General features: G+C 46.8%; 1 long non-coding RNA gene across 2 annotated transcripts in view; it reads right to left on the bottom strand.

Annotated features, from left to right (window-relative positions):
- Positions 1-1,801: 1,801 nt before the first annotated feature.
- The window catches only part of LOC125453833 (uncharacterized), a 35,975-nt gene continuing 12,477 nt past the window's right edge, over positions 1,802-25,299 (bottom strand). Inside the window, exons 4-7 of one of the 2 annotated variants that reach the window (XR_007247866.2) lie at positions 9,655-9,931; positions 6,240-6,298; positions 5,412-5,538; positions 1,802-2,111 (exon numbers count right to left, since the gene is read on the bottom strand). This is a non-coding gene — a long non-coding RNA (uncharacterized LOC125453833). The remainder of the gene's footprint in view (positions 2,112-5,411; positions 5,539-6,239; positions 6,299-9,654; positions 9,932-25,299) is intronic. The other variant, XR_007247867.2, reaches the window with a different exon arrangement.

The raw sequence follows: 25,299 nt of genomic DNA, 5'->3' as shown, positions 1-25,299 counted from the left end.
AGCACTAGAGACGCATGTTCAATCCCGGCATCAGGTGACAGTCTGTGGGGAGTTTACATCTTCTCCCCATATCTGCATGCGTTTCCACTTGGTGCTCTGGTTTCCTCCCACAGGTTAGGTTGATTAGCAATGCTAAATTACCCATAGTGTGCAGGCCAGATGGATTAGCAATGGGAAGTACAGGGATAGGGTTGAGGGGATAGTTGTTGTAGACTCAACGGACCAAATGGCCTGCTTCTCCACTGTAGATATTCTCTGCATTCTAAGATAGATTCCATCAGGTCCTAGGGACTTGACTACCTTAATACTTTTCAAAACATCTAACACCTCCTCCTTTCTTATATTGATATTCCCTAGACTATCAACATATCCATCCCAAGACTCACCATCCAACATGTCCTTCTCCTTTGTGAATACTGATGCAAAGTGTTAGTTTAGGGCACCCACACACTTCCTCTAACTTTTCAGATAAACTCCCTTACTAGTCCTGAGTAGACCTGCCCTTTCCTTAATTATCTGATTGCTCCTTTATATATGTATAAAATTAAATTTACTAAATTTAATCTTGTTTGCCAAAGACATTTCATAGCCCTGTTCAGTGCTCCTAATTCCTTCTTTAAGGTGTTTACTATTTTTGTTTTCTGACTTCAGTTTCCTAAACCTTCCAATGCCTCCTTTTTCGTTGACTAAGTTCTCAATTTCTCTTGTCATCCAGGGTTCCTAAATCTTACCATCCTTATCCTTCATTTTTGTAGGAACATGCTGGCTTTGAACCCAAATCAGCAACTGCATGCATTATATAATGATCATGATTGTATGATGTCAATAATAGGAAAATTGAAGCTAAGCATTTGTGAAACAGTGGAGGAATGTTCACTGCAGTTGCCTCCAGTTGGGCTTCAAATTCCAAACATTTTAGTCTGCCATGAAGCAAAATCAGTAACTTACTTTGCCCACTTTAAATGTATATTAGCCATTTTGTTCAGTTATTGCCAATGAATTTTGATCCGTCAGGCAGGGATCCAACTGCATTTCATTGTGAGCGACTTGCAGGCTCTTCCTGAGAGATGCAAGTTTCCTCATATTTTACAGGTTCCTTATATGTTGCTGCCCCTGTAGCCCATAAGATCTTTCAGCCTCCCACTTTTCTACTGAGCCTCTTTTTATAATTATTATTGTCCTGACTTATCCCCTAGGCCCCATAACTTTGGAAATCCTCTTGCCCTTGTTGCCCTATACCCTTGTCATCCAGAGGCCAACTTATTGCATTCTGAGTGAATCCATCCTCCGCCGCGACCCCCCCGTCTATGTCCAATCCCCTTCTATTCAATGCAAACTGCCATCCTACTATCTCCAATTGCCTCTTATTATTACCATCATTCCCTAGAATCCCATTACGATGAAGCTCATTGCCAGCCTTGAAATGCACACTTTTCTCAAGGCTGACAACCTTTAACTGACCCTTGACTGACAACAGTTTCCCTTCACATGCTTAAAACTGCTTACCTTTCAGTTTTACAAATGGTCAGTTGCTTAAATCATATGTAGTGAGTTTGCTTTGAAAACTGCTGTCAAAAAGTGCAGGGTGTTATGCTCATTCCAATTCATTTTGGTTCAAGATGGGATTCCCCAAACTGTTAGATTCCCGGATGAGGAGCAATGAACTGGCTCCCTTTATTCCCTTACCATCTTGGCGGGTTGTAACAAAGTTAATTTAGAAAGGATCTCCTCCGATGGGATTATCTTCCTCCCAGACCCAAATGTATTTATCTTTTAAAAGAAGACTATTTAAAAAGCTATGTTTGAAATAACAAAAATAAGTTTATTAATTTCTACACACAGCACAACACAAATATATGGAGATTAGAAATAAAGAGTTCAAGGAGATAAAAGTAAAAACAAAGGATATACAGATCAGTCTCTGAAAAGTTTGCAAACAGCAGGTAATTGAAGGTTATAGTCATCATATTTAACTTTACTGGTAGCATTGACATTGGCTGTTGAATTGTCGATTTTCGATTCTTGGTTTTGTAGGCTGATTGAGGTTCCTTATCCTGACTCCTTTTTAAACTGGTTTGTGGCATTTAAAGTGAGAGAGCATCCTCCTCTACCTGTAACACATGGGTAATTAGGACACAGTTCCTTGTCAGTGACTTTCACAGCATACTAACGCTTGAACCCAGGATGGTACTACACATCCACTTTAGTAGAGCTGAAACTTTTTTAACATCTCTTTTGTATATTCGTGGAGGATAAAACAGATATGTCTGCAAGTGGATGGCTGTCTGCTGAGGATGGGGGAAGAGGGGAAATAGTCAGTCCTTCACTATCTTTTCTTGTTGGGCCTCTCTCTGTTTGATACTTTCTTTTTCAATTTTTACATATTTCATTGGCTTCACATAGGAATTTGCCAGATCATTACCGGACTTCTGTAGTGATCTTCCTTTTGAAAATAATGTATATTGGATCTAGAAGTGAGAATACGCTGGAGTTCTGATCCATTACCAGAACAAGGTGTAATATTAGTGTATCATGAAGATGTGCAGTGACATGTACATCACATTGACTGTATAGTGATCTCCACCACGGCTAACTGCCTATCTCTCCTACTTCTCTAAAAAGCAGTACAAGCCACGAAGGCTGGCAATCTGTAACTGAGCACTGAAGACCCTGTGCGCTAACAGTGCGACATACAGAGAGGATGGCGGTCTATAAGTCACTGATGAAGTCAGTGAATGTGGGTTAGGAGAGCAGCATGGAGTAGTCTGAGTCTGGCATGTGACAAGTAAGTGGAAAGTCAGGAACTGCTAAAACGAGCCAAGCCATAAGTAGATTCTGTAAAGATTCATGAGATGCATGAGCATTCCTCTGGGCAAGGACCCGGTAAAGAATACAAGTCCTAAGTGTTCCTGAGATCCAAAGTAAAGTGTTGAACCGCTAAAATAGTAAATGCATTGGTCCAAGAGCAGGCGTTGTGATTTGGTGAGACTGATGGTTTGCATGAATGAAAGGTCTAGAGTGATGACAGCCATGGAGAATGCAGTGCCATTGTGGTGAAAGAACAGTTAGAATGAAGACCAGTGCAAGCATTTGGTGAGCTATGGTTGCTTGGTACCCACTCTGACTTATGTGACAAGAATTTGTGTCATCTGGTTTCCTAGGGAAGGAAAAGAGAATTGGATGTGACATATATAAAGTTAATTACTGATTTAATTAAATGCAAATTGTAGAAGTAAGGCAGATATTGCTCAATGACATGATCCTGAATTTGTCATTTAAGACTTGACAGTAAAATCACAAATTGTATTCTCAATCACACAATTCCGATGTTTCCATCTCCCTGGATTTTTCCAACCTTATAACTTCAAAGGAGGAAATTCTATCAATTACTTCTTTGACAGCTCACACTTATTGATCTATTCTGTTAGTTTCACAATATTTTTGCACAAGTTAAAAAGGTGACAAGTGCTTGTTTCTCCTATTGAAACTTAAAGTATCTAAATGAGTCACTTTTACAGATTTGTACTGAAAGGAGTTTTTTTAATCTAATGTATTAAGTTATTTATTTATGACATTTCTGGAATGCTTTTCCACTTATTGTATCTTATTGTCACTATAAGCTTCTGTACAGATTACACACCAAGTGACTGAAAGTGCAATAGATTGGCACGGAGCGTATGAAGAGCCATGGGAAAATTGAGAGGGTGTGGGGGTGCATGATGTTGGTAGAGGGTCTGAGGTTTTGGAGTAGATTTGTAGCTTGGGTTGTGGATATTATGGTTGGCTGGCCCGCCAAGTTGGTTGGTTGTTGTTCCGCAGACATTTCATTACCCTGCTGGGCAACATCATCAGTGCAGCCTCCAATGAAGTGCCGTTGTGTTTACCCGGCTAGTTTTTAAACTCTGGACTCCGTTGAGCTGGATTACCTCACTTCCGGTTTTCCTTCGCAATAGAGTGTTTATGGGGTTGAGTTCCATGTGTTTCTTTACCATCCTGTGGCCATTTTGTTCTGCTGTTTTGTGGGCTGTTGGTGGATGGTTTGTATCTCACACTGCGTGGTAATACATGGTTCCTGAGGCATCCATGTAGGAAGAAGAGTTGTTCGCAGGTTGCACTCTGTCATTTGGTGTAGTTCTCCTGTTTTCATGCCAATTTGAGTATGTTGCACCCATAGGTCTCTAAGATTTAGGAGCAGATTTGTCGCTTGGGTTGTGGATATTGAGACTGGTTGGCTTGCCAAGCTGATTCGAGGGTCACAGGTCGGCAATGGGCACGGTAAGATGTATTGAATTTACTTTTCAAACATTCCCTCATCATTACACCCTTGAAGGGTTAGGGTTAGGGTTAGGATCAGGCAGCCTGTATCCCTGAAGTAGCCAGTCACATTTGAAATGCAGCATACACGGGCAATGATTATCATAAACCACCAGCCTAAACTCTCACTGATGAACATTGGTGGCACCAAGCAGGGGGTTTTGAATGGTGGAATTGAGAACATGTCAGCATTTTTAAAGGTCCCCAGAGTTTCCTCAGCTTCCCTCTATGAAGAAAGGAAACCTACTGATAAATTACAGAAATGCTGTGGGAATAAACAATGCTGCTTTAGAGCCAAAGATATTGGCATCTCATAATCACCAACATTAAGTTAGAATCAATGCTATTTTCTATTTAATTATTGATAAGGTATGGGGTGTATGGAGTATTTACAGGACCTTTGGGTGACTCATTAGAGAATAGTTAGGAGGTGTTAAGAAAATTACAAAAGTGGGTACATTTTTTAAAAAGAGGCCTGTTTTTTCATTCAATGAACCCATTTACGTCTCTCCGCAAGGACACATTAAGGCCAAAGACTCAATCATCAACATGCTATTGCTTGTGATGCAATGAATTAATACGCCATAACATGTTTCTTGAAATGTGCTAAAATTTAAATAACATTACAATCACTAGTTGAAATGAAATGTAAAGAAAGTCTATGTGTAATAGACCTTTAAAAGAAAATCCAATTTGTTTTTAAACTGAAGCAATGAGATAAGATTATGTAGATTACCCATTCTTAATGAAAAATTATGTGAAGATTAACAATCTGTAACATTTTGAAATTTGTTGCTGTGCACCATGCTGAAATATTTGAGTTAATTTCAAGCAAAAAATTGTACTCATTTCCTGAACAAGTTCATTGCTGCCAGACCTATGAGGATGAATATTCTAGAGTTTTGCTTGATTTCTTTTTGAGTTTTAAGTTTTATGCTGCTTTTAAAAGATTAAATAGATGGCCAAAAGGCCTTGATAGGTATCAGGTATATGATCTGGAGAAAGTACGATACTGATGAACCAAATGTCCTTTCATTCTAACACCATCATTAACATGTTTTTACTTTACAAAAAATGGACTTTTAATGAGCACCCACATTTTTCTACATTAGGTTTATATTATGGTTGGTTCGCTGGCCAAGCTAGTCCGTTAGTTCGCAGATACTTCATTACCCTGCAGGGTAACACCATCAGTGCAGTCTCTGGCCATTGTGTTCTGCTGTCCTATGTGCATGTGGGTTGTTGACGTTGAGTGTAATCCATCATCAAATGGGCAAAATTAGAAGAGACACATCAATTAATAAACATCACTCTTACCGGCATCAAATTCACTAGGGGAGAAGAAAAAACAGAATAGCCCCCATTCCTGGACATAATAGGAGAATGCAGGCCAATGGGGAATTTCTGACGAAGATACACAGAAAGGCCACACACGGATCAAGTCCTGAATTTCAACAGCAACTATCCCAACACCCACAAACAAAGCTGCATGAAAACACTATGTTAACTAGTGACAACACACTGAGGCAACCCGGAACTATGCCCAAATGAAGAAAAATACCAAGTATTTAAGGACAATGGATACCCAAACAGCTGGGTCCGATGATGCCTATCACACAAACAACAAGGAAGACACAGTATGCCCCGACAGACTCGTCACATTCCCATATGTCAAGAATATATCCAAACTGACCACAAGACTTCTAGACCATTGGGCATCAGAGTGACACACAAACCTGTGTCAACCCTATGCCAACTGCTAACTCAAACCAAAAATCCCTTACCCACTACAAACAGAACCAACGTGATGTATAAGATTTGATGCCGAGACTGCGACAAACATTACCTTGGACAGACAGGAGGGAAACTGGACACAAGAATACATGAACACCAACTAGCAACAAAAAGACATGACCAATACTCACTTGTCTCCATTTACATGGATAAGGAGAACCACCAATTTGACTGGGACAACAGCAGGATCCTAGGACAGGCCAAACAGAGACAAGCATGAGAATTTTCTACAGACCTGGTTTGCCATCAAGAAGGACATCAATAAACACATAGAATTAGATCTTACATACACACCACTATGAAGAAATACCAGCACTGAGGTAATCAACTCCTATGGGCCCCAGAGTTTAAATAGCAGATGGGAAAGCACAATAGCGCTTCATTGGAGGCTGCACTGATGATGTTACCCAGCAGAGTAATGAAATGTCTGTGAAGTAATGAACCAGCTTGGCAAGTGAACCAATGACAGCATCCACAACTCTAGCTACAAATCTACTCAAGAACTTTAGATTTATACAAAGATACAGTTATGAATCAAACATTTTTATTTAACATTTCACTTGGTACTAGCTTCAGTTCTACTATGACTGTTGTAACAACCTCGGATTCGGAAACAATACAGTAAAGAAGAATTGTAATTTCTTGAGCAATCTGTAATTGTTTTCATGGGTGTTTAAAATTGTTTTTAAGAGTTTGTGTCTATTGTTAAGAAATCGATTGTACTTTTCTTTGATGGCAAGAAATGCTCAGTGAACCTTGACTGGGAGCCACAACATTAGTTAAGTTGAAGAACAGAAGCTTGTGTGGCCGGCAGATGGAAAGGACAACTGTCAATGTAAGAAAGAGCTCCATTGAGACACACTCAACTCTTGGTTTGTTTAAGAGAAAGATGAGCTTTCTATAAAAAGTAGGTTTCTGTTTAACAGCAAGAAGAAGAATAGAACTTCAGGAGTTCGAGGTGAAGCAATGCATGCCTGAGGTAAAAACGGGTCAGTATGAATTTCTCTGTCATGTGAAAAAAATGAGAACCAGTTGAAAAGTAAGACTGCAAAGCTATGCTTTCAGGACATATGTAACCAGTGGACCTGTGGCTTATTAGAGCTATCTGGGGACCTCAGATGAATACAGCTTGCAGTAAACCTAAATAGAGAGTGAATTGATGAGATAGGAAATTAGGATGTCCTATGTACTGGAGGCTGAAATGGAAAGATCATAGCTTGCTATCATAGGAAGGAGACTAGGCAAACTATTCTTTGGGTTTGAAGTTTGGGCCTGTAAGCTGGATGGATGGGAATAAGACAATTGTGAAGAGATGCAATAGTATTTACAGGGGAAGAATATGGTAAAGTACAGATGGAAAGAGGATATTGTGGGAAGAGGAAGTTTCATCTACAATTAGAAGCAGTCTGGTTTTGTGGTGGGGTGGGGGGTGGAAAAGTAGTGGGAATGGTTTATGACCTTACTTCGCATGATCACTGCATATACCAACAGCTGGGGGAGATAAAGATGATTGGGTGCAGACTCATTTAAACAGATTGGATGGGGGTCTGGTGAGGTGTGAAGCCTATTGGGGTTTATGGGAATCGCTACCTGAAACAGATTTAGATGTTTGTGGGCTCAACAACACAGAGATGGAGACTTGAAATCACTAACCAAACAACATTCACTGTCATCTTCCATTATGTCAGAAAATGAAAGTGTGCAATGGAGTAAAGTGACTCTGCCCCCACTATCATATGTTGAAAGATTGGAGTGTCTGGGCTTGTATATACTTGAGTTTAGAAGGATGAGAGGGGATCTGATTGAGACGTATAAGATTATTAAGGGATTGGACGCTCTGGAGGCAGGAAGCATGTTTCCGCTGATGGGTGAGTCCAGAACCAGAGGACACAGTTTAAAAATAAGGGGTAGGCCATTTAGAACAGAGTTGAGGAAAAACTTCTTCACCCAGAGAGTGGTGGATATATGGAATGGTCTGCCCCAGAAGGCAGTGGAGGCCAAGTCTTTGGATACTTTCAAGAAAGAGATGGATAGAGCTCTTAAAGATAGTGGAATCAAGGGTTATGGGGATAAGGCAGGAATAGGATACTGATAGTGGATGATCAGCCATGATCATAATGAATAGTGGTGCTGGCTCGAAGGGCCGAATGGCCTACACCTTCTCCTATTGTCTATTGTCACTTACTGTGGGTGAGGTACAGTTTCTTGAATGAGGGGGAGGGGACTACAAGATCCACTGATATGAGGGATTCCAACAGGAAATAAGAAACATGAAGATCCATGCATTGTACATAGAGTCACAGAGTCATTATACATATAGCACAGAAACAGACCTTTCAGTCCAACCAGTCCATGCTTACCGTAACCTCAAGTTAAACTGGTCCCATCTGATTGCACTTGGCCCATATCCTTCCAAATGTTTCTTATTCATGTACTCATCTAAATGTCTTTTAAATGTTGTAACTGTACCCACATCCACCACTTCCTCTGGAAGTTCATTCCACACTTGAACCACACTGTAAAAAAAACCTCTTGTCTTTTTTATATCTTTCGCCTATCACCTTAAAATGATGGCCCCTAGTTGTGAAATCCTCCACTCAAGGGAAAAGACAGCTGTGATTCACCTTATCCATGTCCCTCATGATTTTATAAACCTCCATAAAAGGTCACCACTCAATCTTTATGCTCCAGTGAAAAAAGTCCCAAGCTATCCACCTATCTTTAACTTAAACCCCCCCATTCCTGGCAACATCCTGGTAAATCTCTCTGAGCCTTCTCCAGCTTAATATTATCCTTCCTCTAACAGGGAGACCAGAACTGTACACAATGCTCCAGAAGAGATGGCAGCAACATCCTGTACAAACTCAACATAAAGTCCCAACTCCTATACTCAGAGGTCCGAGCAATGAAGGCAAGCATGCTAAACATCTTTAACCACCCTACCTGCTTGTGACACAAACTTCAAAGAATTATGCATCTGAAACCCTAGGCATCTCTGTTCTACAACACTACCCAAGGCTCTGTATTTAACTGTATAAGTCTTGCTTTTGTTTGTTTTATCAAAATGCAATACCTCACATTTATCCAAATTAAACTCCATCTGCCACTGTTCAGTACATTGACCCAATTGATCAAAATCTCTTTTTAATCTTAGGTAATGTTCTTGAAGGGCACTATACCACCAATCTTGGCGTAATTTGCAAACTTACTAACCATGCTTTCTACATTCTCATCTAAATCATTTATACAATCGACAAACAAAAATGGATCCACCTCCAATCCCTGTAGAACACGGCTGGTCACAGGCCTCCAGTCCAAACAAAACCCTCCATCGTCACTTTCTTTCTCTTGCTGTTAAGCAGAACTACATGACCCAGATCTCCTAATCCTTGGCCATTGTAATACATTGGCTACTGTTTTCTATGGTCTTCCTTAACCCAGATATTCCTGATGATCTAATCCACACCTACACTTCTGAGGACATGGGCCAAGGAAAGAAAAAGAATATTGGAGGATAAGGGGTAAAGGTGTCAGCAGGACTATTACCCTAAATATTCCTTGTTCATCTTGCCTCCACATGCAGCAGCAGTCTCTCAACACAGCCCCCGATACCTGGGGTGCTCAACGCATTGCATGTTCACACTTCCGAAGGAAAGCAATCCCACTGAGCTATCAGTATCTGTGCTGGTGAGGGGTGCAGGCGACAGTCTTACTGTTCCTTTCTCTCAAGCCTTCAACACTCTTTTTCTCAGAGATCGAGGAGGATGACCTCTGAGGCAGTCGGGCATTTCATTCTTGTAGTGATCGAGTAGCTGGGCAGTAACTGCAAGACAAGAGAGAGAAAACATTGCAGCCAGTGATTAGAGGTGGCATACAATGAATGAGAACGACAGTGGAGTTACACATATGGAACACATGTACAGATGAATCCAAAGTTTTCTTCACACACGTGACCAGAAAGATGAGCAATCTAAGTCAAACAAATAATATGGGTTTAAAAGATAACAGATTGTGCTTCAAGCATGCACAAAAATGCAAGATGCTCCAAAATCTTCAATGTATTTCATCTGACCATCAAAAAAAATGCATCCAAACAAATGTCTATCAAAATTGATTTGCCGTTTTCTAAGTATGAGTATTTAGGGACCTGTTAATATGGTTAAGATTTTCAGCTGTTCAGAGACTCAGGGTTTCATGGGGCAAGCACAGAAAGCAATTACAATATCCATCTTTGAAAAAATAAAGGAAAGTGGCTCATATTAGAGCTACATCTTGAATTTTCGTGGTGTTGGAAGAAGAAGAAAATCAGAGACACAATTCCATAGAGTGAAGTGCCATGGAGGAGACTGCATCACACAGTTAGTATCTATTTCTAAACTGTAGGATTTCAAGACTTAACTGTCGAGCAGCCTATGCACCACAGGTACTATTGACTCACTGCACAATTACCTTTCAAATGATCGCAGGCTGTAGAAACCAAACAGCAGAAATGAAAGTGATTAAGGTTTGTAACTTTCAATGATCTGGGTCTTTAGTAGCATCTTGGGAAACCTGTGCTGTGTCTGTCAAGGGGACAACGATAGATCACATTCAACCTTTAACTTATGCCATATTCCACAGGGCTGGGAAGTTCAGCAAATTTGGACTGTCTGTCATGGAGCAAAAGCAGAGGGCAATAAGTGTCTTTAGAATTACTAACTTTTCCATAGCGCTTGGAGCAATTGACAGAATGAACTTGATATTGAAAGCTTCCCTTCAGAATCTTCAAAGCTATATGAACAAGAAGAGCTCCCATTCTGTCAATGTGCAGAGAATCTCTGACACCTGGCTGCAAGTTAATGTGCATTACGATGCTTACATTGTGTGAGAAAACAGTAATAAGGATCCATACTCTGGGATGGGTCTTGTGGAAGACATGTGATAACAAGACAGCTTAAATTGTGCCTCTGCTTAAGAGGCAGGGTTGCCAAAACATTGTTTGTGGTGCAGACTTTCACTTATTGAAATCTTCACTCACACACGCCAATCACAATTATAGAATTCAATGCAACTTTCTTCCAAGTTCAAAGTACACCTTATAACAAAATTACTAAAGTGCAAATTGATAACAAATTTAGTTTTAAAAATTTGCTTAAAAGTTAGAAGTTTAAATAACCAAAGTTATTTATTAAAATGTAAATTCTCAAAATTTTTGAAAAAAATTGTTTGCAAATGTAGAAGTATAAACTAAATTGAAACAGCTGTCAACATGATTTCAAATATATCCATTTTAATTGTTTTGGAAAAAATGTTGATAAGTTCGAAAAATTCAAATAAATATTCAACATTTTTCAATCTTTTTAAATGTTAAGAACAACAAAACATTTTTACATACTGGCACCTGACCCTGTGGTAACAAAGAAAAAGAATATATCGTAAGGACAGGCGTAAAATTCCTTCTAACTCCAAGATATCTTACTGACCTCCAAGCCCAGATGATCTCTTTATCCAGCTTCCACTCTACATGATCTACCAGTTACTGTGGATGGTTTAGAAGGTTTTGATATGGTAATGATGAGCAAAGGGCCAGAGAGTCCGTCTGTACTGAACTAGCAGTGCTGCTGCTGCTTCATAAGTCTGATAACCTGGTTGCCTTATGCAGTTGATAGCATGCCTGCTGTTGTAAAGCTAAAGCTCAGGATGGTGTTGCCACCTACAGAGGTGCCAATAATTCCATATGAGCTGACCTGATGGTCCCATCTTGATATTTGGATGTCAGCCAGCAAACTGCAGATGGAATGATTATCCCAAGAGATCCTACAAGATTGGAGCATTACTTTAAAGCTGTGAATCATCACAACCTTCACTCTGCCTCCTGATTCAGAGGTGTGTACCAATAAAGGCAGATGTGGGTGATGATTTCAACAACAGGTTGCTAATCTGCAGGTCTGTTCACATTTGTCTCACATAGGTTGTGAGACACAGCTACAATATGACTGCTTCTTAGCTTGCTTATCCTAAGGAGCTTTTTCAATTCTTTCAGCACTGCTTCTCTGTGCTGGACCTGATAGGAAAGGCATTCAATGGGATAGAATTTAAAGCTCCACACCCACCAACCTCCAACTGTAAGGTCCATTCAGAGGCACGGGTAAGCTATTTCATTGGGTCAGGGGGTGGCATGATGCAATCCTGCTGCATCCCAGCTTATTCTTTCCTTCAGTTTTGTCTGGGGTAAAGTCATAGAGTCATATAGCACGAAACACACACTCTGATCCTACTCATCCATGCCGACCAAATTTTCCAAGCCAAAACTAATCCCACTTCCCTGCATTTGGCCCATATCCATCTAAAGCTTTCCCATTCATGTGTCAGTCCAAATGTCTTTTAAATGTTGTCGCTGTACCTGCATCTACCACCTCCTCAGGCAGTTCATCCCAAATATGTACCACCATATACGTGAAAATGTTGCTCCTCAGGTCCCTTTAAAATCCTTCAGCACTCTTGCCTTAAATATCTGCCACCCAAGACATTTTTCCATCCCCACCCCTGTCTGCTTTCTGGAGAGACCACTCTCTCCATGACTCCCTTGTTCGCTCCACACTGCCCTCCAACCCCACCACGCCCGGCACCTTCCCCTGCAACCACAGGAAATGCTACACTTGCCCCCAAACCTCCTCCCTCACCCCTATCCCAGGCCCCAAGATGACATTCCACATTAAGCAGAGGTTCACCTGCACATCTGCCAATGTGGTATACTGCATCCACTGTACCCGGTGTGGCTTCCTCTACATTGGGGAAACCAAGCGGAGGCTTGGGGACCGCTTTGCAGAACACCTCCGCTCACTTCGCAACAAACAACTGCACCTCCCAGTCACAAACCATTTCCACTCCCCCTCCCATTCTTTAGATGACATGTCCATCATGGGCCTCCTGCAGTGCCACAATGATGCCACCCGAAGGTTGTAGGAACAGCAACTCATATTCCGCCTGGGAACCCTGCAGCCTAATGGTATCAATGTGGACTTCACCAGTTTCAAAATCTCCCCTTCCCCCACCGCATCCCTAAACCAGCCCAGTTCGTCCCCTCCCCCCACCGCACCACACAACCAGCCCAGCTCTTCCCCTCCACCCACTGCATCCCAAAACCAGTCCAACCTGTCTCTGCCTCCCTAACCTGTTTTTCCTCTCACCCATCCCTTCCTCCCACCCCAAGCCGCACCCCCATCTACCTACTAACCTCATCACACCTCCTTGACCTGTCCATCTTCCCTGGACTGACCTATCCCCTCCCTACCTCCCCACCTATACTCTCTCCACCTATCTTCTTTTCTCTCCATCTTCGGACCGCCTCCCCCTCTCTCCCTATTTATTCCTGAACCCTCACCCCATCCCCCTCTCTGATGAAGGGTCTAGGCCCGAAATGTCAGCTTTTGCGCTCCTGAGATGCTGCTTGGCCTGCTGTATTCATCCAGCCTCACATTTTATTATCTTAAATATCTGCTGCGTAGTTTTGAATTCTCCCACCCTGCAAAAATGGCCTTTGTTATTCATCTTACTATGTGCCTCATGGTTTTGTAAACCTTTATAATGTCACCGCTCAGGGTGGTCTTTCTATCCAGATATCAAATGAAGCATTTAAATGGGCAAAAAATCCCTCTTTTTAATTACAATGCTATTAGGCAAGAACTATGGAGCATTTGTTGGGATCATATGTTCTCAAGGAAATGTACGATAGAAATGTGGAGGTTGTTTAGGGAGCAGTGGCTATAGGTACTGGATAGGTTTGTAGCTCTGAGCCAAGAAAAGATGGTAAGGTGAAGGAACCTTTCTGAACATGTTGAACAACGAGTCAAGGGGAAGAAGGAAGTTTACTTAAAGTTGATGAGGCAAGAAGCAGACAGGGCTCTAGAGATCTACAAGGTAGTCAGGAAGGAACTGAAGAACAGATATAAGAGAGTTAAAAGGGGGTATGAGAAAGCCTTGGCTGGAAGGATCAAGGAAAAGCATCCTATACTTATGTGAGGAACAAGAGGATGACCAGAGTGAGAGTAGGGCCAATCAGGGATAGTGGAGGGAGCTTGTGTGCAGAGTTAGAGGAGGTAGGGGAGGTCTTTAATGAATAATATGCTTCAATATTCACCAGTGAGAGGGACTTTGACGTTTATGAGGACAGCATGAAACAGGCAGATATGCTTGAACAGGTTGTTCTTAGGAAGGAGGATGTGCTAGAAATCTTGAAAAACACGAGGACAGATAAGTCCCCTGGGCCAAATAGTATAAATCCAAGGTCACTACCGGAAGCGAGGGAAGAGATTGCTGCCCCTTTGGCAATGGTCTTTGCGTCCTCACTGTCCACTGGAGTAGTGCCAAAAGATTGGAGGGTGGCAAATGTCATTCCCTTGTTCAAGAAAGGGAATAGGGATAATCCAGGAAATTACAGACCAGTCAGTCTTACTTCTGTGGTGGTAAAATTATTGGAGAGGATTCTGTGAGATAGTATTTATGATTATTTGGAAAAGCACCGTCTGATTAGAAAGTCAGCATGGCTTTGTGAGGGGATGGTCATGCCTCACAAGTCTTCTTGAATTCTTTGAGGATGTGACAAAATACATCAATGAAGATAGAGCAGTGGATGTGGTGTATATGGATTTTAGCAAGGCGTTCAATAAGGTTCCACACGGTAGGCTAATTCAGAAAGTAAGGAGGCATAGGATTCAGGGAAATTTGATTGTCTGGATATAAAACTGGCTGTCAATGGTGCCAAATGTATTTGGGTGGGGATCTTTGATGTCCATCAGCAAGTGTGGCTCAACACTGCTACTGACTGAGCTGCTTGAGTCCTAAAGGATGCAGCTACTGGACTAGATCTGCAGCCGATGGTAAGGAACAAGAGAGAAAACCGACACAAAATGAAAATAGCCACAAAACAACATGATCCACTATCACCAGTATCCTTACATACAGATGAGGAAGGACACCACTTTGATTGGGACAACACATCCATCCTAGGACAAGCCAAACAGAGACACACACGAGAATTCCTGGAGGCTCCATCAACAAACACATTGGCTCCAAATCAATCTACCATCCTCTGAGAAAAAGAACAGGAAATGACATCACCAACGCAGGAAATGACATCACCAACCCAAGGAAACCTAAACAGATAAATAGAAAGTGGGACATAACACCAGCGCTCCGTCGGAGGCTCACTGTTGATGTTACCTAGAATGGTGACGAAACGTCTGGGAATGAACCTTCCTGCTCAGTGAACTAGCTTACATCCGGAGCGCAATAAAGACCCACTCTTTTGTGGACCGAGAAGAGGAGAGCATGACTGTGTTGGAGCTGGAAGGAAGACGTCGAGTTGTCTGTGCACCCTTGCAAACGGTGGATCTTAATGCTGGCTTCGGCCTAACGCTGGTTCAGGGGAGCAGCCAACCTGCAACGATGGCTGCGGCGAGTGCTCGTGCCCCAGGTCAGGGGGTCTGGAACACCATCCACGTTTCCGTGAAGAAGGTGGATGAAGGCGTACTTGTGGACCACACCTTCTTCGTGAAGAAGGTCCTGTTGGACTGTTGTGGGTTCGCTGCTACGGACATTTACTGCCTGCAGGATTTCCCCGGAGGAGGTTTTTACGATGTAACCTTCAGGAGTGCCAAGCTTTGCGAGCGCTTCCTGGAGGTTTTCAAGGAAAAAGGAGGTGAGGGCCCCCCCCACCTCTGTATTGACTGCTGTCCCGCTGTTCGTGATGCCAGCACAGAGGAGCCGTATGGTGACTGGACACATGTACAACCCGCTTGTGCCAGCAGTTGATGTCCTGACCTTCCTTGGAAGGTACGTGAAGGTGGAAGGGGACCTAACCAACATCATGGACCCCTTCGGGATCTGCACCAGTAAGAGGCAGGTCAAGGTGACGCTGAGGGAACATTGTACACCCACCGTCCAGCTTCGCGATTGGCGGGAGCAAGGGCTACCTGACTTACGCAGGGCAACCTAAAGTCTGCCATGCCTGTGGTAGGTCAGGTCACGTGGCGGCCGACTGCACAGCCACCATCTGCAAGAACTGCAGGGAGGAGGGACACCTTGCCAAGGACTGCCCACAAGAAAAAAAGCTGCAATCTTTGTGGAGAAGCGGGCCACCTCTATAGGGCATTCCCGTGGCGGGGGACCACCTACGCCCAGGTCGCCGGCAGGGGCAATGTGGGGCAAGCCCCCCCCCCCCCCCCCCGGAGGAGAAGAAGGCACCAGGGCCCTGCAAGGACCCCCCTAATGTGCAGGAGGGCCCAGCCCTGCAGGATGGGCCTGAGGCCAGCAAAGCGCCCCTGCAGGCTCCGCTCCCCCGACAACCCGGAGTCGATGGAGGCGGCGACAGGCGACCCAGGGGAGTGGACGACCGTCCGGAAAGCGAGGAGGAAGGCACGCCAGCGGACCCAGGCACCGCAACCATCAGGCGGGAAGAGGCAGCTACAGGGGGGCTTTAAGACCTCCTCTGACGAGGGAGATTCGGAGGAGGCCCGCCCCAAGCAGAAGCTAAAGATCTCAAGGGAGAAGGAAAGCAGCACCCCGCTTCCAGGTGACGGGAGGCGTCCTGAGGCTCCCTCCGACACCCAGTCAAGTGCTGCTGGGGCCCTGGAGAGCCCCCCGGAACTTCCAGGCGGGAAGGAGGAAACAGCGCGTCCCCAGCCTGACCCAGAGCCGGACTCTCCAGCCTCCATACCCCCGACAGGGGGATGCCACCCGGAAGGCAGCACGGACAGTTTCCTGAGCCCGGAGAGTGTCCAGCAGTTAGCCCGGGCAATGGGCATGAGGGGACAGATGGAGGCGCTGGACCTTGGACTCGGGGAGGGTACTGCGTTCACTGCCCACAATGGGGGTACGAGTTGCGAGCATTAATGTGTGCAGTGTCAAGTCCACCGCAAGATGTGTGTCCACGTTGGCCTACCTGACCACCGTCAATGCGGACCTCCTGTTTCTGCAGGAGTGCGGGATACCGCACCTCAGCAGATACGGGAATTGGTCCGGCACCTGGACCTGTGGGCCTTCGATCTGGTCGGGGGGGTAACGACTGCGCTCCTCAGGCCTGGCTATTCTGCTGCGGGTGCGCAACTTCACCATCTCTCACGTTCAGGAGGTAGTGGGGGGGGGCGCCTCCTAGTGGCTGACATCACCTACAGGAATGCTCCCCTGAGGCTGATCAACGTGTACATCCCAGCGGTACGGAGTGAGCGGTTGGCCGTCCTGCAGCGGCTTCCACCCCTGCTGGCTACATCCAAGCCGGTCATCCTAGGCGGAGACTTCAACTGCATCATCGATGCAGATGGAAGATCCGGCGTGGGGACAGTGGGTGGGGGGAGTCAACTGGACATCACGTCCAGATTCCTGATGGGCACGGTGAAGGACGCCAAGCTGCTGGACGTCTTCAGCACCCCTGCAGATGGAGCACAGCGGAAGTACACCTGGTCGCGGCCAGACGGGTCTATTCGCTCAAGGATAGACTTCCTGTTTGTGTCACGGGCGTTCTCGGTCAGGTCCACTGGCGTCGAGCCAGTGTTCTTCTCTGACCACTGCCTCCTGCTGGCCGACTGTCACTTACAGGACGGCCAGCAGGTCGGCAGGGGACGTGGAAGCTGAACATGACTCTATTGACCCCAGAGAACGTCGAGGAGCTTAAGAGGGAGTACGCCGGTTGGAGAACTGTGAAACCTCTCCGAGTCTCCGGGCGACTGGTAGGAGACGGTGAAAGAGAACATCAAGAGGTTCTTTCTCCTCAAGGGTGTTTGGAAGGCGAGAGAGAGGCAGGAAAAGCTGTCGCGACTCCAGAAAAGGGTGCAGAACCTGCTCCTTCTGCAGTTGATGGGGGGGTCGATGTCAAGGAGGACCTCCGCGAAGTGAGGGCCAGCAAGCCTCCAGGAGGCCTCCAGGATAATCTTCCGGTCCAGGGTCCGCTCCGTGGAGCAGGACGAGACGTGTTCGCGTTTCTTCTTTCAGAAGGTGCACAAAGAGCTCTGCGCTTAGCCGGCTGAAGGAGGACGACGGCTCGGTGACGTCGTCTCAGCCCGACATTTTGAGGATCGGCAGATCCTTCTATGCTGGACTGTACGACGCGAAGCCCATGGACAGCACAGCCTCCGAGTCGTTCCTGTCGTCTATCACGGAGGTCTTAGATGACGGCACGAGGGAGTGGCTGGACCGGCCAATATCCCTGGACGAGCTGACCAGAGCCCTCAAGTCCTTGGAGAGGAATAAGACTCCTGGGAACGACGGCTTACCGGTCGAGCTGTATTCCGCCCTGTGGGACCTGGTCGGCCAGGACCTGCTGGAGGTGTACGATAGTGCGCTTCGGGCAGGGGCAATGTGCAAGTCCATGAGGACGGGCATCATCACCCTCATTTTCAAGAGGAAGGCGGAGAGGGAAGAAATTAAGAATTCGCGTCCCATTTCACTATTGAACGTGGACTACAAAATCCTGGCCAAGGTCATAGCCAACTGGGTCAGCTCTGTCCTGGAGTCGGTGATTCACCCTGACCAAACCTGTGCTGTGCCGGGCAGGAAGATCGCTGACAGCCTCGCGCTCATCAGGGATATGATTGCCTACGTGCAGGTCAGGCGGGTGGACACCTGCCTCGTCAGCCTAGACCAGGAGAAGGCCTTCAACAGGGTCTCTCATGCTTACATGAGAGACGTCCTCTCCAAATTGGGGTTCGGGGAGGGCATCCGCAATTGGATCCGGCTGTTCTACACGAACATTGTTAGCGCAGTCTCGATCAACGGGTGGGAATCGGACAGTTTTCCCGTCAGATCTGGAGTCAGGCAGGGCTACCCACTCTCTCCTGCTTTGTTCGTGTGCTGTGTGGAGCCCTTCGCCACCTCCATCAGGAAGGATGTGAGCCTGAAGGGCGTGACTATCCCAGGCAGCGGAGGCCTTCAGGTCAAGACCTCCCTGCACATGGACGACGTCGCCATCTTCTGCACCGATCGTCGGTCGGTGAGTAGGCTGTTGGACATCTGCGGCCAGTTTGAACTGGCCTCGGGTGCCAAAGTCAATAGGGGTAAGAGCAAGGCCATGTTCTTCGGGAACTGGGACAACCGCTCCTTCATCCCCTTCACCATCAGGACAGACTACCTGAAGGTGCTGGGTGTTTGGTTCGGTAGAGCTGGGGTGTGCACTAAGACTTGGGAGGAGCGTATCACCAAACTCAAGCAGAAGCTGGGCAGGTGGATGCTCCAGTCCCCCTCCATCGCGGGTAAGAACCTGGTTGTCAGGTGCGAGGGGCTTTCGGTACTGTTGTATGTGGCGCAGGCCTGGCCTATTCCCTGGACCTGCGCCACTGCGGTCACCCGGGCCATCTTCCACTTCATTTGGGGGGGGTCGAGGATGGACCGGGTTTGCAGGGACACCATGTACAAAGACCTGGAAAATGGGGGAAAGGGCGTACCGAACGCCACCCTCGCCCTGATGGCTACCTTTGTGTGCGGTTGCATCAAGCTGTGCGTATATCCTCAGTACGCAAACACCAAGTGTCACTACTTACTGAGGTTCTACCTGTCCCTGGTGTTGCGAAGGATGGGCCTGGCCTCGTTGCCGCGGAACGCTCCGAGTCGTTGGACCGTTCCATATCACCTGTCCTTCGTGGAGAAATTTTTGAAAGGAAACACCTTTGACCACAAGGCCGTCAGGCAGTGGTCAGCACGTAGTATCCTCAAGACACTTTGGGAAAAGGAGAGGGTGGATCCCGTCGAGTGGTTCCCCACGCAGACTGCCAAAGTCATTTGGCAGAATGCTTCATCGCCAGAACTTTCAAACAAGCACAAGGACATTGCTTGGCTGGCGGTGAGAGGGGCTCTGCCAGTGAGATCCTTTATGCATGCCCGGAATCTCCTGCGCCACCGCACGCTGCCCTCGAGGTGGCTGCGGGGGGGACGAGACTGTCGATCACCTCCTTCTGGAGTGTGCCTAGGCGCAGGAGGTTTGGAGGGGGATGCAGTGGTATTTGTCGAGGTTCGTCCCGAGCAGCTCCATGACGCGGGACTCCGTGCTCTACTGTTTCCCGGGACGCACGCCGAGACCAACATCAACTGTGCCTGGAGGACCATCAATGCAGTGAAAGATGCTCTTTGGTCTGCCCGCAACCTGCTGGTCTGCCAGCTGAAAGAACTGCCCCCGACCGAGTGTTGCAGACTGGCGCACTCCAAGGTCCAGGGCTACGTGCTGAGGGACGCGCTAAAGCTTAGGGCAGCCGCCGCCAAGGCACAGTGGGGAAAGACCACGGTCTGAAACCCCTCGTCCAGAATAGAAAAAAAGGGCCCTATCTGGTGACTGGGCCCAGCTGGTGCCTTCCCCAACTGGTCAGTGGGCCAACAGGGACTGTGCAGGGTATTTTCTTTGCTTTGTTTTTTTTCCTTCTTTGTTTGTTTTTTTCCTTTAGTTGGTGTACATACCCCCTGGGTAACCCGGAGTGGCTTGCATGACTGGGTAGGTGTATGAATATGTTTTATTTTTTGTACATCTTTTGAATAAAGTATATTTTTTCAAATAAAAAAAAGATGACGAAACGTCTGAAAATGAACCTTCCAGGTCAGCGAGCAAACTCACATCCAGAGAAAAACAGACTGGAACTGATCCTCACCAATATGCCTGTCATAGATGCAACAGGCCACAGAGTATTGGAAGGAGTGATAGTCCTAATGGAGACAAAGTTCTGTCTTCACAGTGAGGATACCGTCCATTGTTTGGTGTCGCACTAGCAATGTGCTAAATCGGATGGGCTTTGAAAAGACAAGGCAACTCTACACTGGGCATTTGTAAGATACTGTGAGCCATCCACAGCAGCAGAATTGTTTTCTAACACTATCTGCAACTTCGTAGCTTTGCATTTACCACGCTTTACCAGAAAGATCAGGCCAGGGATCAAACTTGGTTCAATAAAGATTGAAGAATGCAGGAATACCTAAAAATAAGGTGTCAACTTGCATGTCAAGCAGTATAAACAGCAAGTGATCAATTGAATTTAGTTATTCCACCAACAGGTGAGATCAAAGTTCTGCTATTATGACACATCTTGTTGTTGTCTTGGTGACTGGCCATTAAACAACTCACCAGAGAGGATGTTTTACAATTGTCCCTATCTTCAATAATGGTGGAGTCCAGCTCATCAGTGCAAATGATAAGACAGAAGCATTTGCAACAATCATCAGCCAGATGATCTACCTCACCATCTTCCGGAGGTACCAACCTTTGGGCAATTTGTTTCATTCTACATGATATCAAGAAATGGCCAAAGGCACCGAATTCTGCAAAGGTTACAGACCCTGATGACGTTCCCATAATATTATGAAGACGCGTTGCTTCTGAACTTCCCACACCTCTAGCCAAGCTCCTCCGGGACAGCTACAACATTGGCATCTACCTGACAATGCAAAAATTTGAATGTATGGCTGGAAATGTGGCATAGGTGGGAGGATTTTACATTTTGAAACACTGGAACTGGCAATGGGGAAGACGGCACTTGTACAAGATGGATAGTTTGTACCTGAAGAGAGTTGCAAGTTAATTCGCTGAGAAGAATTTTTCTAGTATTGTTGGGAGGGCAAAAACCAACTTAGCAAAGATATGGGAACCAGCAGAGAATACTGAAGAGTAATACTGGGAAGTACAAAATAATGGGACAGGCAAGTAACACGAGAATATGGTAAGTTAGAGGGAGACTTGGTGTAACACAAAGTCTAAATCAGTTATGTTGGATGTAAGTAAATGCATGGAGTATAGTTACTAAGACTGGGGAGTGACACACACATTGCTATATTAGATTATGGTGTTGTGGCAACAATAGAGGCCTGTATTTGGGAAGGACGGATTTTTGTATCAAATATTTCCATTTAAAATGCCCAGAAAAGATAGAAAAGGGAACAATTAGGAAGAGGGGTGGTGTTTTTGAGTATGGCCAGCACCGTAGTGCTGGAAAAAGAGAATATCCCAGAAGTCTTAAGGACACAATTGCTTTGGCAAAAGTTAAAGAACAAAAAGGGTGCAACTGTTTTGCTCACTCTAGCTACAGAACATCCAGTAATGCAAAAGGATTTAGAAGAACAAATCTGCAAGGAAATTACAGAAGGTTCAAATATTATAGAATTAAAATGGTGGACTAAACGGAACATCAACTGTGTCAGAGATAATGGGAACTGCAGATGCTGGAGAATTCCAAGATAACAAAATGTGAGGCTGGATGAACACAGCAGGCCAAGCAGCATCTCAGGAGCACAAAAGCTGACGTTTCGGGCCTAGACCCTTCATCAGAGAGGGGGATGGGGAGAGGGAGCTGGAATAAATAGGGAGAGAGGGGGAGGCGGACCGAAGATGGAGAGTAAAGAAGATAGGTGGAGAGAGTACAGGTGGGGAGGTAGGGAGGGGATAGGTCAGTCCAGGGAAGACGGACAGGTCAAGGAGGTGGGATGAGGTTAGTAGGTAGCTGGGGGTGCGGCTTGGTGTGGGAGGAAGGGATGGGTGAGAGGAAGAACAGGTTAGGGAGGCAGAGACAGGTTGGACTGGTTTTGGGATGCAGTGGGTGGGGGGGGGGGGGAGAGAGCTGGGCTGGTTGTGTGGTGCAGTGGGGGGAGGGGACGAACTGGGCTGGTTTAGGGATGCAGTAGGGGAAGGGGAGATTTTGAAACTGGTGAAGTCCGCATTGATACCATATGGCTGCAGGGTTCCCAGGCGGAATATGAGTTGCTGTTCCTGCAACCTTCGGGTGGCATCATTGTGGCAGTGCAGGAGGCCCATGATGGACATGTCATCTAGAGAATGGGAGGGGGAGTGGAAATGGTTTGCGACTGGGAGGTACAGTTGTTTGTTGCGAACTGAGCGGAGGTGTTCTGCAAAGCAGTCTCCAAGCCTCCGCTTGGTTTCCCCAATGGAGAGGAAGCCGCACCGGGTACAATGGATGCAGTATACCACATTGGCAGATGTGCAGGTGAACCTCTGCTTAATGTGGAATGTCATCTTGGGGCCTGCGATAGGGGTGAGGGAGGAGGTGTGGGGACAAGTGTAGCATTTCCTGCGGTTGCAGGGGAAGGTGCCGGGTGTGGTGGGGTTGGAGGGCAGTGTGGAGCGAACAAGGGAGTCACGGAGAGAGTGGTCTCTCCGGAAAGCAGACAGGGGAGGGGATGGAAAAATGTCTTGGGTGGTGGGGTCGGATTGTAAATGGCGGAAGTGTCGGAGGATGATGCGTTGTATCCGGAGGTTGGTAGGGTGGTGTGTGAGAACGAGGGGGATCCTCTTAGGGCGGTTGTGGCGGGGGCGGGGTGTGAGGGATGTGTTGCGGGAAATACGGGAGACGCGGTCAAGGGCGTTCTTGATCACTGTGGGGGGAAAGTTGCGGTCCTTAAAGAACTTGGACATCTGGGATGTGCGGGAGTGGAAGGTCTTATCGTGGGAGCTGATGTGGCGGAGGCGGAGGAATTGGGAATAGGGGATGGAATTTTTGCAGGAGGGTGGGTGGGAGGAGGTGTATTCTAGGTAGCTGTGTGAGTCGGTGGGCTTGAAATGGACATCAGTTACAAGCTGGTTGCCTGAGATGGAGACAGAGGTCCAGGAAGGTGAGGGATGTGCTGGAGATGGCCCAGGTGAACTGAAGGTTGGGGTGGAAGGTGTTGGTGAAGTGGATGAACTGTTCGAGCTCCTCTGGGGAGCAAGAGGCGGCACCGATACAGTCATCAATGTACCGGAGGAAGAGGTGGGGTTTGGTGCCTGTGTAGGTGCGGAAGAGGGACTGTTCCACGTAACCTACAAAGAGGCAGGCATAGCTGGGGCCCATGCGGGTGCCCATGGCCACCCCCTTAGTCTGTAGGAAGTGGGAGGAGTCAAAAGAGAAGTTGTTGAGTGTGAGGACGAGTTCAGCTAGGCAGATGAGAGTGTCGGTGGAGGGGGACTGGTCGGGCCTGCGGGACAGGAAGAAGCGGAGGGCCTTGAGGCCATCTCCATGCGGAATGCAGGTGTACAGGGACTGGACGTCCATGGTGAATATGAGGTGTTGGGGGCCAGGGAATTGGAAGTCCTGGAGGAGGTGGAGGGCGTGGGTGGTGTCACGGACGCAGGTGGGGAGTTCCTGGACCAAAGGGGAGAAAATGGAGTCCAGATAGGTGGAGATGAGTTCGGTGGGGCAGGAGCAGGCTGAGACGATGGGTCGACCAGGGCAGGCAGGTTTGTGGATTTTGGGAAGGAGATAGAAACGGGCCGTGCGGGGTTGGGGAGCAATGAGGTTGGAGGCTGTGGGTGGGAGGTCCCCTGAGGTGATGAGGTCGTGAATGGTGTTGGAGATGATGGTTTGGTGCTCGGGTGTGGGGTCATGATCGAGGAGGCGGTAGGAGGTGGTGTCGGAGAGTTGGCGTCTGGCCTCGGCGATGTAGAGGTCAGTGCGCCATACTACCACTGCGCCACCCTTGTCTGCGGGTTTGATGGTGTGGTTGGGGTTGGAGCGGAGGGAGCGGAGGGCTGCCCGTTCTGCGGGGGAGAGGTTGGAGTGGGTGAGAGGGGTGGAGAGGTTGAGGCGGTTAATGTCTCGACGGCAGTTGGAGATGAAGAGGTTGAGGGAGGGTAGGAGGCCTGGGGGTGGTGTCCAGGAGGAGGACTTGTGTTGGAAGCAGGTGAAGGGGTCAGTGGAAGGAGGGTTAGGTTCCCGGTTGAAGAAGTAGGCATGGAGGCGAAGACGGCGGAAAAACTGCTCTACGTCCAACCGTGACTGGTATTCGTTGATGTGTGGTTGTAGGGAGACAAAGGTGAGCCCCTTACTAAGGACTGACCGTTCGTCCTCAGTCAGTGGGAGGTCTGGGGGGATGGTGAAGATGCGGCAGGGCTGAGTGTGGCTGTCTCCTCTGGGGTTGCTGGCTGTGGAGGTTGTGGGCGGAGTGAAGAGGTCGTCGGCCCAACATCATCTCCTCTACATTGGGGAAACCAAGCGGAGGCTTGGAGACCGCTTTGCAGAACACCTCCGCTCAGTTCGCAACAAACAACTGCACCTCCCAGTCGCAAACCATTTCCACTCCCCCTCCCATTCTCTAGATGACATGTCCATCATGGGCCTCCTGCACTGCCACAATGATGCCACCCGAAGGTTGCAGGAACAGCAACTCATATTCCGCCTGGGAACCCTGCAGCCATATGGTATCAATGTGGACTTCACCAGTTTCAAAATCTCCCCTTCCCCTACTGCATCCCTA

Source organism: Stegostoma tigrinum, chromosome 7, assembly GCF_030684315.1.
Source record: "Stegostoma tigrinum isolate sSteTig4 chromosome 7, sSteTig4.hap1, whole genome shotgun sequence".
NCBI lineage: Eukaryota > Metazoa > Chordata > Chondrichthyes > Orectolobiformes > Stegostomatidae > Stegostoma > Stegostoma tigrinum.
This window is presented reverse-complemented; position numbering and strand designations above follow the sequence as displayed.